Here is a 14,352-nt window from a genome sequence, read left to right as displayed (position 1 = left end):
TTTGGATACAACGACTTATAAGTTTTTTAAGTGTTTAAATAACTTAATTTATAAGTTGGTATAATTTCGTAATTTTGTAATATAATAATTTGTATCTTTTAAAAAATAAATTATAATAATACAAGACCTTTTATTATCAATACATGAAATATTTTACAAATACAAAATTTTAAACTCTGCATTAAAAGAAAAAATTAATAATTGCAGATAATACAAGTAAAATGGTACATCATTCATTTAATACTATTTGCAATTTCATCACGTTTTGCATTCCAAATTTCATCATTATTACTTGCTTTGCTGGATTCTCCACGGTTAATATTGGTGCTTGAAGTTGAATTTTCGGGCATATAAGTTTCTTGTTCAGCAGTTTGAAAAGCATTATCTGCAACATTTGATTTTCTGATATAATTATGAACTGCCATTGTAGCCAAAATGACACCTGTTTACGTATTAATGTTATACATTGGCATATTTGCTAAAATAGCAAATCTAGCTTTTCACACTCCAATTGTCCGCTCGATAACCATTCTACACAATCAAATGTAAATGGTCTCTCATTTGCATTTTGCGGTTCACGTGCAGTACCATTAGCGTGACGAAGATCTTGTAAATGATATCTTATTTTTTAACCCTTGTACGGAGCCATATATCCTTTCTTATGTGCACAACCTGCATCAACAAGATAATATCTATTTCCGATTGGATGTGGAAAATTAAGTTTAAGATTAGTTCTGTCCTCGTTCAAAATGCGACAATCATGTGCTCCGCCTCCCCAACCCGCCCATGCGTTAGTAAAACACAAGTTAAAATCGTATACGGCAAGAATATTTTGAGTGACACTTAATATGTGTTCCATCAATAGTTCCGATCGCATCATGTAGTTGGTACAAAATATTAAAAATAGCATAAATTAATGGGTTCATTTTTAAATAAATTAAAATATCACTATAATTATTACCTTGAAATGTGGATAATATTTACTTTGTTGAGTTTTATGTAACTTTGATCCATTGTTATAGTTTGAAGCCGGTGTTATGTAATCCCTTGTCATTCGACACTGTGCTTCAAGAACATAATAAAAATGGCGGCTAATTGTCTCTTCAGAATGATTAAACATCTCTTGTATTACACGATTACTTGTCCTGTGAGCAACGGCCATAAGGAACATACTGACTGCCTCGTATTGTGACATCCCACGCGTGGGTACCAATCCATACCTTTCAACTAAAATGTTGCATAAAGAAACAAATAAAACTTTATTCATTCGAAAATCTTGATAACACCGGTTATTCATTTCCTTTCATAATTTCCTGAATTAATATTGATTTGGTATGAATTGAAGTACGACATGCCTCTTTCCTTAAGAACGTGTCATAGTAATACACCAAAGTGTAGACAACAACTGTATTTATAGCTTGCCATTCACGTAGATTTTGTTTACTTTCTTCACGTAAATTGGTTGTTGGTTGTTTGTGTTGGAATACTGACCTTCAAAATGATTCGAAACCTAACCAAATTGGTTGTCTATGTTGGGGTACTGACCTTCAAAAAGGATTAGAAGACTTATCAAATTGTTTGTGTTGTCGTACTGAACTTCAAAAGGATTGGAAGACTGACCAAATTGGTTGTTTGTGTTATAGTATTGACCTTCAAAAGGATTGAAGTTACCAGAAGAATGATCAGATAAATTATTTGCTTCATTGACCAAATTGATAATTTGGGGCATTGAAAGGATTTTAGCAACAAGAGGATTGCCTAAACTGATTATTTGGATTGAAAGGATCCATTTGTTTCAAATAAAAGCACAGATGCATTTTTAATATATATACACAGATGCAATGTTAATACTGTTAACATGTGAAAGAATCTTAAACTGTTGACATGTGAATAAAAGAAAACAACTCATAACAAGTTAGGAATCCACAATACAAAGGAAACAGTACAAAGGTTAATAATTCATCACTAGAAGTTCAATGACAAATCTTATCTTGACAATTCTTATCCTGGAAAATCTTTAAATTACAAATTTGAAGATACACTGGAATACAAACACCTATTTATGGACCACTAACTTTCTTTCCGGCAGCCTTAAACGCATACATAATTTGTTCATATCGGATTTGGTTGTTTAGTGCTTTCAAGAAAAAACCTCGATTGTTTTTGTTTGCCAGAAATTCTTTCCCTGCAAAATTATACAAATCACCGCCAAGAACAACTTGTTCCATATTGTTCAGTATGTCAAATGCTGCATTTGAGGCGGCTTCTTCATTTGTGAAACAATTGTTTGTGTGCTCCTCGATTACATAGCACAAAAGATTTCATCAATGCGATCACATATATATATTCAGCACCAGATCTCTTCCTCTTTAAACCACTGCTCGGGCCACTCTTTAAGGTGATTGATGTGAATTTATTAGTCTGCGACTGCATATTGTGCCCGTCACTGTCTCCGCTACCCTCCTGCCCATTATTTGCTTGTGCCTCGGTGAATTCTTCTCCCGTTTCAAGATTAACTACAGGTATCTGTTAGCTGTTCCAGCCCGAGCACCAGTAGCAACAATATCACCAAACAGTGTGTCGTAGTAATTTATTATGTTACATTGGAAGATTCATTTATGCATTAGTAGATCGTCACAATGAAGCGAAAAGGAACAATACAGTTGACAGAAACTGATGATCGCATCAGCAACTTATGGAACCGCATCAGTAAGCGGATACTTGATCAATATCGAGTATAATCAGTATCTGGAGATTGAGTTTGAGAAGGAAAGAAAGAAGATTGATATGATATAGCTTATTTATAGATATATACTTCTATTTGAGTAAATCAAGTTAGTAATTGTAGAAGCTGTGTACTATATAAACACAGATTATTAGGTCTTACGAATAGAGGAGTAAGAAGCACAACACGAGTAAAATTTGTGTAACCTAGCAGCTCTCGAGAACGTGTTTTTCTTGAGAGAGTATTGTAACAGTTCTTATAGTGATCAATAAGAGCTGAGTTAAATTGAATCTTGTTTGTTGTCTATACCAGCTTATTCGACATTAAATTGATCAATAGATAAATTCCGCTTAAGTCTATTGATTCAAATCAAGGCCTAACATATTACAAGAGTGAGGTCTTTGTTTTTGAGTGCTTTGATTTTGAGATTTTCCTGTGACAGAAAACAAATCCCATCAAAATTAGGACACAGAAATGCATAAGCCTCTCAGGACACAGAAATGCATAAGCTGCGCACACCTACAAAATCATAATCTAGTAAGAAAAATTAATGAATGCATGCTTGATCTTCAGCCAAATGGTGTGACTGCTGATTTAAAAGGTATATATTTAATACTTGACTAAAATTTCACAAATGGACCAAACAATAAGAACACGATGACTGTGCTACTAAATTGAAGACCAGTGCAAATAAGTTGAATTATCTAAGTCCTGAAGGTAAGGTTAAAAGACAATTATACTTCAACATAGAGAACCCTGTCAATGAAAATGCTAACATTACCCTCACTGATAGCATTCTGAGGGTATCTATTGCTGCATTCGACTAAGTTTGTTTGTGATTTCTAGTGAAGGGAATTTATTTTATCAAATTGATTCTTTTGCCTGTGACAACTAAAATTTTTTCCTGTTGAGAGATCTGCAAACTCTTAAGAGTGCAAAACGATACCGATTACAGTTCTGAACCACACTACAATATAAGATGTTTAATCAAGAGAGAAGGTGTTAGGAATATATTATGCTTGATGATATAAAGTGTTGTAATTTTGTACTTAGTTATTTTTCATGTAGCTGATCAATGGATGACATACTTATTCTAGTATTCATTGATCAGATTTCCCATCAACGGATGATGAGGTGCTGTAACAAAACTGTAGTATCTTAGCAGTTGATAGATGTAATAGTGATCAACTGATATAGCAATTGTTCAATCAATGGATGTATAGTTAGGATGACAAATTGTAAATATTCCAAGTCATGAAAGCTATACAAGTAAAGTGAAGATCAACGGCTAATCAGAGCATCAACAGATGAATGAATACATCATCAACGGCTGTATCAATCCATCAACGGCTACACACTAAAGCTATCAATTGATGACTTAAAGATGCTATCAACGGCTACAATATTGCTAGCTTTTGATGACTATCAATTGACAACTACAAGTCAAGTAAAGGACAAAAGTCACATGGGTTGATGTGAAAGGTGCTTCACCAGTTTTGGAAGCTAAACTATAAAAGGTTTAGTAAAATATTGAGAACCTCAAAGCCTACCATTTCAAGCAAAGCAACAAGAATTTCAGTTTCCAGAAGTACTATCAAGTCCAAGAAATTCATATTTGTATTTGTCAGAAAAAGAGTAGGCGTATACTTTTGTGGACTAGCTTACTTTGTATTAATATATATTCACATTATAATTTTCATTTCAATATATCCAAACACCAAAGAATTGAGGAGCAAAGCAGTAGATATAGAAGGTAAGATTTTGTAAGCTTTAACTTGTTAGGCCGAATAAATTCACTATACTGTTGTATATGGTGAACACAATCAATACTTAACACGCGAATAAGAGAATAAATTAATCAAACTCTTATTAATCCAAATCACAGTAGCGTACAAATACTCTCTTAGTGATTTATATTTTATCACTAAGAGCTGCTGGACTACAAGAATAATATACTCGATATTCAATTCTTCTAGAGTAAACCCTAAGCTGTGTTTATATACACAGTTACATGATATCTACTGATTGATTTAATAATAATCTGCTTTCTGAAATAATCCAATCAATAGCTATCCTCTGCTGTCCTGATCTGCACAATCTTCCTTAATCTTTATCTTCCTTGTTTATCCAGATCTTCTCCTAGAAATAAGGCGCCTGCAATCTCTGATCATCGCTAAACTCTGATCCAGCTGGCAGTCGATAAACTCTGATTTCTGGTTAAACTCTGATCTTCATTTCTGCACACTAAACAAGTTAGATACCTGTGACATCATCAAATATGTAACAATCTCCCCAAACTTGTACATTTAGATAGAATGAACAAGTTACTATATATGTACTGATGATGTCAAAAATAACTAAGGACAAATGCATGAATAATTAATTCACAGAACTAATTACAACTTACAGAATGAGCAGTTTCAATCTAATCCATCAGCCTATATCCAAAGCTTTCCTTGACAAATTGAGTGATCAGATCTTCTTCAATTTGCTTCAGAGTCTGTATCATCTGGTTCTTTACAGTACTGAGTTCTTCAGTGTCTTCTCCAGTCTGATATATGGCTGATCTCAAGGCATTTGTCTTGCTTCTTCTCATTGCTTCACCCAGCTGTATTACCCTTGGTCTGTCTGCATCATTGTTGTACCCCAAGATTCTGGTTCTAGCTAATGTCTCAATAACAGAGCTGTTTTTCTTTACCTCAAGCATATAGTGAATATGCTCAAGTTCCCTTAGAGATTTTAACAACAAATCAGCTTTTGATATTCTGTAGACTCTTCCACTGTTGAGAAAGATTGCTATCTTCTCCTTGTCACCTGTACCATCATGAGTGTCTATCAGAATTTGTACTGACTCTACCTTATCAAGATCCTTCTGAGTGACAACTTCTCTAACTTTATCAGTCAGAGGATATGGATCTCTGAAGGTAGTTGCTGAGCTTGTTTCTAATTTCTCTTTCCAGTGACCCAATCCAGTTGTGTCATAGGCTTCCTTGCCTCTGGTTCCTTGAAGTCTAAGTCTGGTTAGCATTGAGCTTTCTGTATAATGACTAGTTCCAAGACTTCCAAATAAACTTTTCTTTTTGTTCTGGTCTTGTGTTTTATCAGAGCTTGATTTCAGCCATGAGGCTTTTCTCTTCACAGACTCTGACTGATCAGATTTTGTCTTTGTTTCTTGAATTTTAACTTGAGCAATGTTAGAGGTTAACTTCAGATCAGATGTTGTCATTCCTGTAATTTTCTTTCTTGTCAGCCCAATTTCTTCTTCTTCTTCATCATTTGCAGATACATCATTAATGACTCTGATATCTTTGCTCATCTAAATCAATCTCTCAGAGGGAACATCTGATGCAATTTTGATGATTGAAGTCTTCTTTAATACAGGAACACCATCAACAGGTTGTTTTCCCTTGTCCTTGGAATCAGTCTCAGACTTTGCTTGAGACCTAGTTCTGGGTTTGTTGATATCAGAGTAATTTATCTCACTAATCACTATCCTTTTTTCTCTTGGTCTTGACTGTTTCTATGAGGGATCAGTGATTTGCTTCTGCTTATCAGACTTTGATTTGCTGATCTTCATCTTCTCAGCAGCTAATCTTTCTTCTTCCAGTCTGATGGCTTCAATATCTAACCCTGAATTTTCCCTTTCAAAGATTTTCCTAGCAACAGCTTCATCAATTGCCTGAAGAGATGGGGACTTGTAGAACAGGGTAGTTTCCTTTCCTCTGAACTTCAGAGTTTGACAGAATTTCTGAGATTCTGGATCTCCAGCTTCAATCAATTTATCTGATCCAGAGATCAGATTTTCTCCTTGCTGTTCAATTGCTGGCATCACACGATCAATTACAGTTAGTTCCTTTGAGATTGGCTTGATTGACTTTGATTTTCTGACTGCTTCAGAGTTTCCATCCTAATTATTTCTCCTACTCCCTTCATCATTAGTAGTTTTCTCTTTATCTCTGATTTGCAGAACAATCTGTTTCTGTTTATCAGAGTTTCCAGCTCCCTTTCCATCCTTATCATCATCTGGCTTCTTCTTTGACACATTTTTATCATCAAAGCATCTGTCTTTTGGCATTTTCTCCCCCTTTTTGACATCAGCAGAGGTAAGAAAAGCAACCAGCTGTGCAACAGAAGAACTCAGCTCAGATAATGTATTGAGCATAGAATGCTGAGTGGCTTCAATACCAACAATCCTGCCTTCAAGAGATGGAGGCACATCTCTGCACATACCATGATGATATGCAACTTGACAGACTTTAGCTCTGTCAGAGGTTTTAGGAGGTTGTGGCTGTGCTGTAGGAAGAGAAGATTCAGTGCATGGTGATTGAACTGGAAGCTGAACAGAAGTTACCTCCTCAGCCTCATCATCATCAACTGCTGAAAGGCTCAGAGTTTGGGAAGGCAGAGTTTCTGTGGCTGCATCAAAATTTGCAGCATAAGAGATCTCCTGAACAGGAGCTGCATCATGGTCTTCAATCTGAATCAGAGATTCCTGATTCATTGGCAAAGTAGGTTCTGCTGGAACTTCATCTGTAATCAGAGTTTCCTGATTTAGAATTGGAGTTGCTGCTTGAAGATCATCTGATATATGTAGTACATCAGGAGTAGTCTCTGACCAAGGAATGTCAGCTGCAGATGTATGCATCTCAAGAGGCATGGCAGATAGTGGTTCAACTAATACAGGATCTGCAACCTGTGGTTGATCAGAGAAGGGAACCAAGGCCAGGAGATTATCTGCTGATTGAGATGGAGGATCAAGAGTCAAATCAGTGATATTGGTGGCCTTGACCTTCTTCCTGGGCTGTTTGATTGGTGGAGGTGATGGAGGTGGTGGTGTGTCTTCATCATCAGAATCTGAGATAGGTTGAAGGAACTTCCTCTTTCTCTTTGGTGGAGGAGATGGTGAAGGTTGAGGTGAGGTCTTAGAGGATCTAAGAATCCTCTTAGGAGAGTGATGGTCAGATTTTACAACTGGCCCTTGTTGGGAAGGACCAGAGGTTGGTGCATCCTGTTTCTGAGCAGTGGAAGACTGAGGTTGATTCTCATCAGCGAATAGAGGGTTGTATTTATCTGGCAGTGCCAGCTTCAATTTATCCTGTACAGTGACAGGAATAGCAAATACAGGTGGGGCCAACTTTTTGCTATCCTTTTTAATCAAGTCAGTGAAAGCATGCTTGGTGAGTTTAAAAGGAGGCTTAATGTCAGTTTCAGGTAATGGCACATCAGGGAAACAATAAGAGAATATTAATTGACAGAATCTTGCATAGTATATGACATTCCTATTCTCTGTTCTTCTCTCACCAATCAGTCTCAATAGTGGTGTAGCAATATCAAATTTGAGATTATGGATAAGAGAGTACCCGATTTGCTGACTGAGTAGAGGAATAGCCTCGAAATTGTTGCATTTATTGCCAAAAGCCCTTATAATGCAGTCATAGAAAAAGCTCCATTCCTTGAAGAGATTTGGGCGTTTGAGATCCCCCATATGATCAGTGTTGCCTGAGTACCCAAAAAAGGTCATCATATCCCTCATAATTTGAGTGGAAACTGAGGAATCAAACTTGTTGGAGTCAGGAAGATGAAGAGCCTTCTTGACTGTGGCTGGAGAGACGAATTACTCCTAGCCATTGTACTGACAAGTAATTGAAGGGGAACCATGATCACCGCCATCATTGTAGTTGCCCGTTCGCCATAATGTGAGCACTTGATCCCTGTGAGATAGACTCAGGTTGAGTCAAGGCATACATGAGGTCACTGTGTGCCAGAAAATCTTGAATCAGATGAAAACCCTTTTGGGCTTCATCATTGTTGAGAATAGCAGCATAATTGTTGGTGACAAACTTTGCTCCATTAGAATCGAAGGCTGTGGTGGTCATTTTGCTGAAAAATTTGAAGATCGTGAGATGTAGGTAAGGTGTTTGATGAAATGTGCAAGTGAGAATAGGGAAGAGATAGAGATTAACAGCAGTGAAAAAGGTGTGTAAAAAGTGAAAAAGAAAATCTTTTTACTCTGTATAGATATGTATGCACGCGAACTGCTGAAAAGAAAAACGTTAGTGGGACACGTGGCACTCAGTTAACGGTAAAAAAACATGGTAGTGGAGAGGTAATTATTACTGTTACGTGTGTACTTGTGTAATACAACTATTACCGATAAAACACAATAATCACCCGTGTTTCACTCCACTAAAGAATGCAAACAGATTTTATACCGTTAGAGAATTTATCTGATTTTTACCAAGACAAATATTCATTTCAAAATAAATTCCAAAGTCAATCAGAGATTGACTAAAGCCAGAATTTAAGTAAATATCAGAATATACGACAAAGTCAGAAGATGTACACAAAACTTGTCTGATGAGAGATGACATATCAAGAGTCTTGAAATAAGACAAATATTTGTCCTCAGAGTTTACAAATATATTTTTGAATTTAATCAAAAATCACTCGAAGGCTAAAAACTTGTTAATCACAGACGTGGAGTGTAAAGTGTGTGAATTCACGAATCTAAGTTTGTCACAAAGATTGACAAAATTCTCAAGATTTTTAGAAAGAACCAGATTGTCAGAAAATTATTTAAACACTTCGTAGGCAGCAGAGTCTACTATGGTATGTACCAGAGTTTACATAAGCTTCTCTTTATTGAATCACAGATAATCTTTAGAATGGAAACTTCCCAGGGAAGTGAGTTATAACCATCATCAGTTCAATTTCCTTTTGCTCAGAGTATTTCTCCAGTAATCAGAGAATGTGAAAGGTCCCCAAGAAAAATATTGCTTTTCTGATGCATTTTGCTTAATACCAGCAATGCACTTGGGTCGTTCCTAACACAAAATGTCTAAGATTTCAAAGGTGTACCTGAGTAGGTTTTTGCTGTTTTCTTTGAATTTCTTTTCTTTTCTGAGTAGAGAAGGCACATGTTCGACTCATCCAGACTTAAGATTTAATGACTCTGTGCTCATAAAGGGAATAAAAAAAAATTCTACACTGATTACATATTTAAGATCTAAGAAGTAAGGCAGTCTAAGTGTCAGATTAAGATCATGAGAGTGTTAAAGGAATTTCCACATCTGTAATTTCCCAAATATCATACTATAGAGTTAGTTATGACTCAATTCAGGAATTTGCAACAATTTCTTCATAGGAATGTCACTCAGCAGAGAAAAATTATGCAATCAGAGTTTGTCGAGTCAGAGTATAATCATCAGAGTTTTCCATATCAGAACATAATCATCAGAGTTTAAGTCAGAGAATAACATAAGCAGTTATAAATCATGCTAGTGACAAATAATTAGTACAGATATATTTTTAGATAGTTAAGCAGAGTTTATAGAGGACCGAAGATCATCCCTAGTTCATTTACAAGTCTTGTAAATGTTGCTTCAGCCAAGGGTTGGGTGAATATATCTGCCAACTGCTGATCTGTAGGAACAAAATGCAGTTCTACTGTCCCTTCCATTACATGTTCTCTGATGAAGTGATATCTGATGCTGATGTGCTTGGTCATTGAGTGCTGTACTGGATTTCCTGTCATGGCAATAGCACTTTGGTTATCACAATAAATAGGAATTTGAGTTAGGGTCAACTCATAATCCAGTAGCTGATTTTTCATCCATAAGATCTGAGCACAACAGCTTCCTGCAGCAATATACTCTGCTTCTGCAGTGGATGTGGAGATGGATTTTTGTTTCTTACTGAACCAAGAAACTAACCTGCCTCCAAGAAATTAGCAGCTTCCACTAGTGCTTTTCTTGTCAATTTTGCATTCTGCAAAATCTGCATTTGAGTAGCCAATTAGTGTAAAGTCTAATTCTCTAGGATACCAGAGTCCCATCTCTACTGTGCCCTTGAGATATTTGAAAATTCTTTTAACTGCTACCAGATGTGGTTCTCTTGGATCTGCTTGAAATCTTGCACAGAGACAGGTAGCGAACATAATATCAGGTCTACTAGCTGTCAGATATAGAAGTGAGCCTATCATGCCTCTGTAGTTTGTAATATCCACTGATGCTCTAGTGTCTTTATCTAACTTAGTGGCTGTTGCCATGGGAGTGGTGGCAGCTGAACTGTCCTGCATGCCAATTCTTTTTAGCAAGTTTCTTGTATATTTAGACTGATTAATGAAGATACCCTCATCAGTCTGTTTGACTTGAAGTCCCAGAAAATAACTCATCTCTCCCCTCATGCTCATCTAATATCTGGACAGCATAAGCTTTGAAAATCTTTCACAGAGTTTAGAATTAGTGGAGCCAAAGATTATATCATCCACATAAATTTGAACGAAAAGCATGTCTTTACCGTGGTTGAGATAAAATAAAGTTTTATCAATTGTACCTCTGGTGAATCCACTTTCTAAAAGAAATTGAGCCAGAGTTTCATACCATGCTCTTGGAGCTTGCTTTAGTCCATAGAGTGCCTTGTCAAGTCTGTAGACATAATCTGGAAATTTTGAGTCTACAAAACCTGGAGGTTGTTCAACATACACTTCTTCCTCCAGTTCCCCATCGAGAAATGCACTCTTCACATCCATCTGAAAAACTTTGAATTTCTTGTGAGCAGCATAGGCCAGAAAGATTCTGATTGCTTCTAATCTTGCAACAGGAGCAAAGGTCTCATCATAATCAATTCCTTCTTGTTGAGAATATCCCTTGGCTACTAGTCTTGCTTTATTTCTGGTGATTATGCCCTCACTGTCAGTTTTGTTTCTGAACACCCATTTAGTACCAACTATAGATCTATTCTTGGGTCTTGGTACCAAAGTCCAGACTTTGTTTCTCTCAAATTCATTTAACTCTTCTTGCATTGCTGTCACCCAATCAGCATCTTGAAGAGCCTCCTCCACTTTCTTGGGTTCTGTTTGAGATAGAAATGAATGAAACAAATATTCATTTGCTGTTGCTGTTCTAGTTTGCAGTCTTGCATCTGGATCTCCAATTATCAGATCTGGTGTATGAGACTTTGTCCACTTTCTTGCATGTGGCAGTTGACTTCTGGAAGTAGATCCTCCCCATAATCCATGTTATTTCCATTATCATTCTGATTCTCTGATGCTTTTCCCCCATGATTCATGTTGTCTTCATGAGCATTCTGATTTGCTGATGCTCCCCCTGAAGATATGCTCTCATTATTCTCTAATGGTGATCTGTCAGAGTTTGGTGGGTCTGCATCAGAGTTTGTGTAGTCTGATAATTCCTCATCATTTTCTTCCAGATGTTCATTGTCATTGTGCTCCCCCTCAACATGTGCGTGAGGTTGATGATTTGGAATAACAGGCTCTGACATAAATTCAGAATCAGAGCTTATCAAATCAGAGAATGTTTCTTCATCTTCAAATCCCAGCTGGTCATGTTCATCAAAATCTTCCAAGCCAGTTATCTTCTTATCATCATACATGAATAGATTCCATGACCACCCTTGTTCTCAGATTATAAACTCTGAAGGTCTTTGTTGACAGTGGATAGCCAACAAAAATTCCTTCATCAGCTTTTAAGTCAAATTTGGTCAACTGTTCAGGATGACTTTTGAGAACAAAGCACTTGCAACCAAATATATGAAAGTATTTCAAATTTGGTTTTCTGCCTTTAACCATTTCAAATGGTGTTTTCCCATGCTTATTTATCAGAGTTGCATTTTGTGTGAAGCAAGTAGTTTGCACAGCTTCAGCCCAAAAATAGGTTGGCAATTTTGCTTCCTCCAGCATGGTTCTTGCAGCTTCAATTAGAGTTATGTTCTTTCTTTCCACTACACCATTCTGCTGAGGTGTTCCAGGTGCTGAGAATTCTTGTTTAATTCCATTTGTTTTACCGAACTCTTCCATTTTAGAATTCTTGAACTCAGTGCCATTATCACGCTTGATGATCTTTACTGCATCTTTAGAAACTTTATCCAGTTGCTTGACATGTTCAACCTGAAGAGAAGATGTCTCATCTTTGCTGTGAAGGAAGTATACCCAAGTGTATCTGGTATATTCATCAACAATGACCAGAGTATATCTTTTCTTTGCAATGGACATGACATTCACTGGTCCAAATAGATCAACATGTAGTAAATGATAAGGCTCAAGAATTGAGGACTCAGTTTTACTTTTGAATGAGGATTTTCTCTGTTTTGCCTTTTGATAGGAATCACAGAGGCCATCTGGTGTAAACACTGATTTGGGCAGTCCTCTTACAAGATCTTTCTTCACTAACTCATTTATGTTGTTGAAGTTCAGGTGAAAAAGTTTCTTGTGCCAATTCCAGCTATCTTCAATACTAGCTCTGCCCAGCAGACAAATTGCAGAGTTATCAGAGTTTAAGGATAGCTTGGCTTCATAGATATTTCCATGTCTGTATCCTTTCAGAACAACTTTTCCAGTGCTTTTGCTAACCACTTCAAAGTGTTCTTCAAAGAAGTTGACATGATATCCTCTGTCACAGATTTGGCTTATACTTAGCAGATTGTGGTTAAGTCTTGAGACCAGAGCTACAGATTCAGTGATGACATTTCCAAGATTGATGTGGCCATATCCCAAAGTTTTCCCTATGTTGCGATCTCCATAAAAAACATTTGGGCCAGCCTTCTCCACAAATTCTGATAGCAGGGCTTTATTTCCTGTCATATGTCTTGAGCATCCACTGTCTAGAACTAGGATGTTCTTCCTGTTGCCCTGCAATCACAAAAACCACTAATGGTTAGTTTTAAGGACCCAGACTTGCTTGGATCCTTTGTTCTTGTTAAGCTTGTTAACACTAGCAGCGGAAGATTTATCAGAGTTTAAATTAGAGTTTATGCTAACAGACTTTTTAACAGAGTTTGAACTTGGAGAATCAATCTTTTTATTCAAAGAAGGTTTCAATTCATAGTAGTCATAATATAAGCTATGATATTCCTTACAAGTGTAGATGGAATGCCATAAACTACCACAATGAAAACAAGAATTTTCTGGTCTAAATCTAACATTCCTAGTCTTAACTTCTGATTTGGAAGACATAGTGTTTATGTCCTTATTCTTCATGCAAAAAGAAGCAAGATGGTTAGGATTTCCACAGTTATGACAAGTTTTCGTAGGAGCATTAGGAATAGGCATGTAGTTATTGTTTTTGTTTATACCTACTTTTCCATTTCTGTTTTTCCTAGGTTCCTTAATCCTTTTTTCTTGCTTGACTTCCTTGAGCTTATGCTTAATCTGTTTCTGAGTCATTAAGCCTATGTTAACCTGTTTAGGTTTATCAGTTTTTGACTTGTTATGAATTTTTGATTCTGTAACAAATCTAACTGGTGTAACCTTAGGTTTTTTAGTTTTAGTAGTCTCTGGTTTTGATGACTCAGCTTCATTCTTATCAGTGTATCCTAATCCTTTCTTCCAATTTCCACGACCCAAGATATTCAGAGTGGTTTTTCCTGAGTTAGTCCATGTTTTTATTATCCCTTTTTCCCTAGCAAGTTCTGATTCAAGAGAAGCATTTTTCTTTAACAATTCATTTTTAATGAAAACAGAGTCATCTCTTTCTTTCTGAGCTTCCAACATCTGAACTAGTTCTTTCTTAAGATAATCATTCCTTTTCTTAACATCTAAGACTTTAGATTTCAACCTTTCATTTTCTAACGTCTGATCTCTATAATTGATATGCAAGCTTTTAAGGAAT

Source organism: Daucus carota, chromosome 5, assembly GCF_001625215.2.
Source record: "Daucus carota subsp. sativus chromosome 5, DH1 v3.0, whole genome shotgun sequence".
In the NCBI taxonomy this organism is placed as follows: domain Eukaryota; kingdom Viridiplantae; phylum Streptophyta; class Magnoliopsida; order Apiales; family Apiaceae; genus Daucus; species Daucus carota.
The sequence above is the reverse complement of the archived record's forward strand: the minus strand, read 5'-3'. Positions refer to the sequence as shown.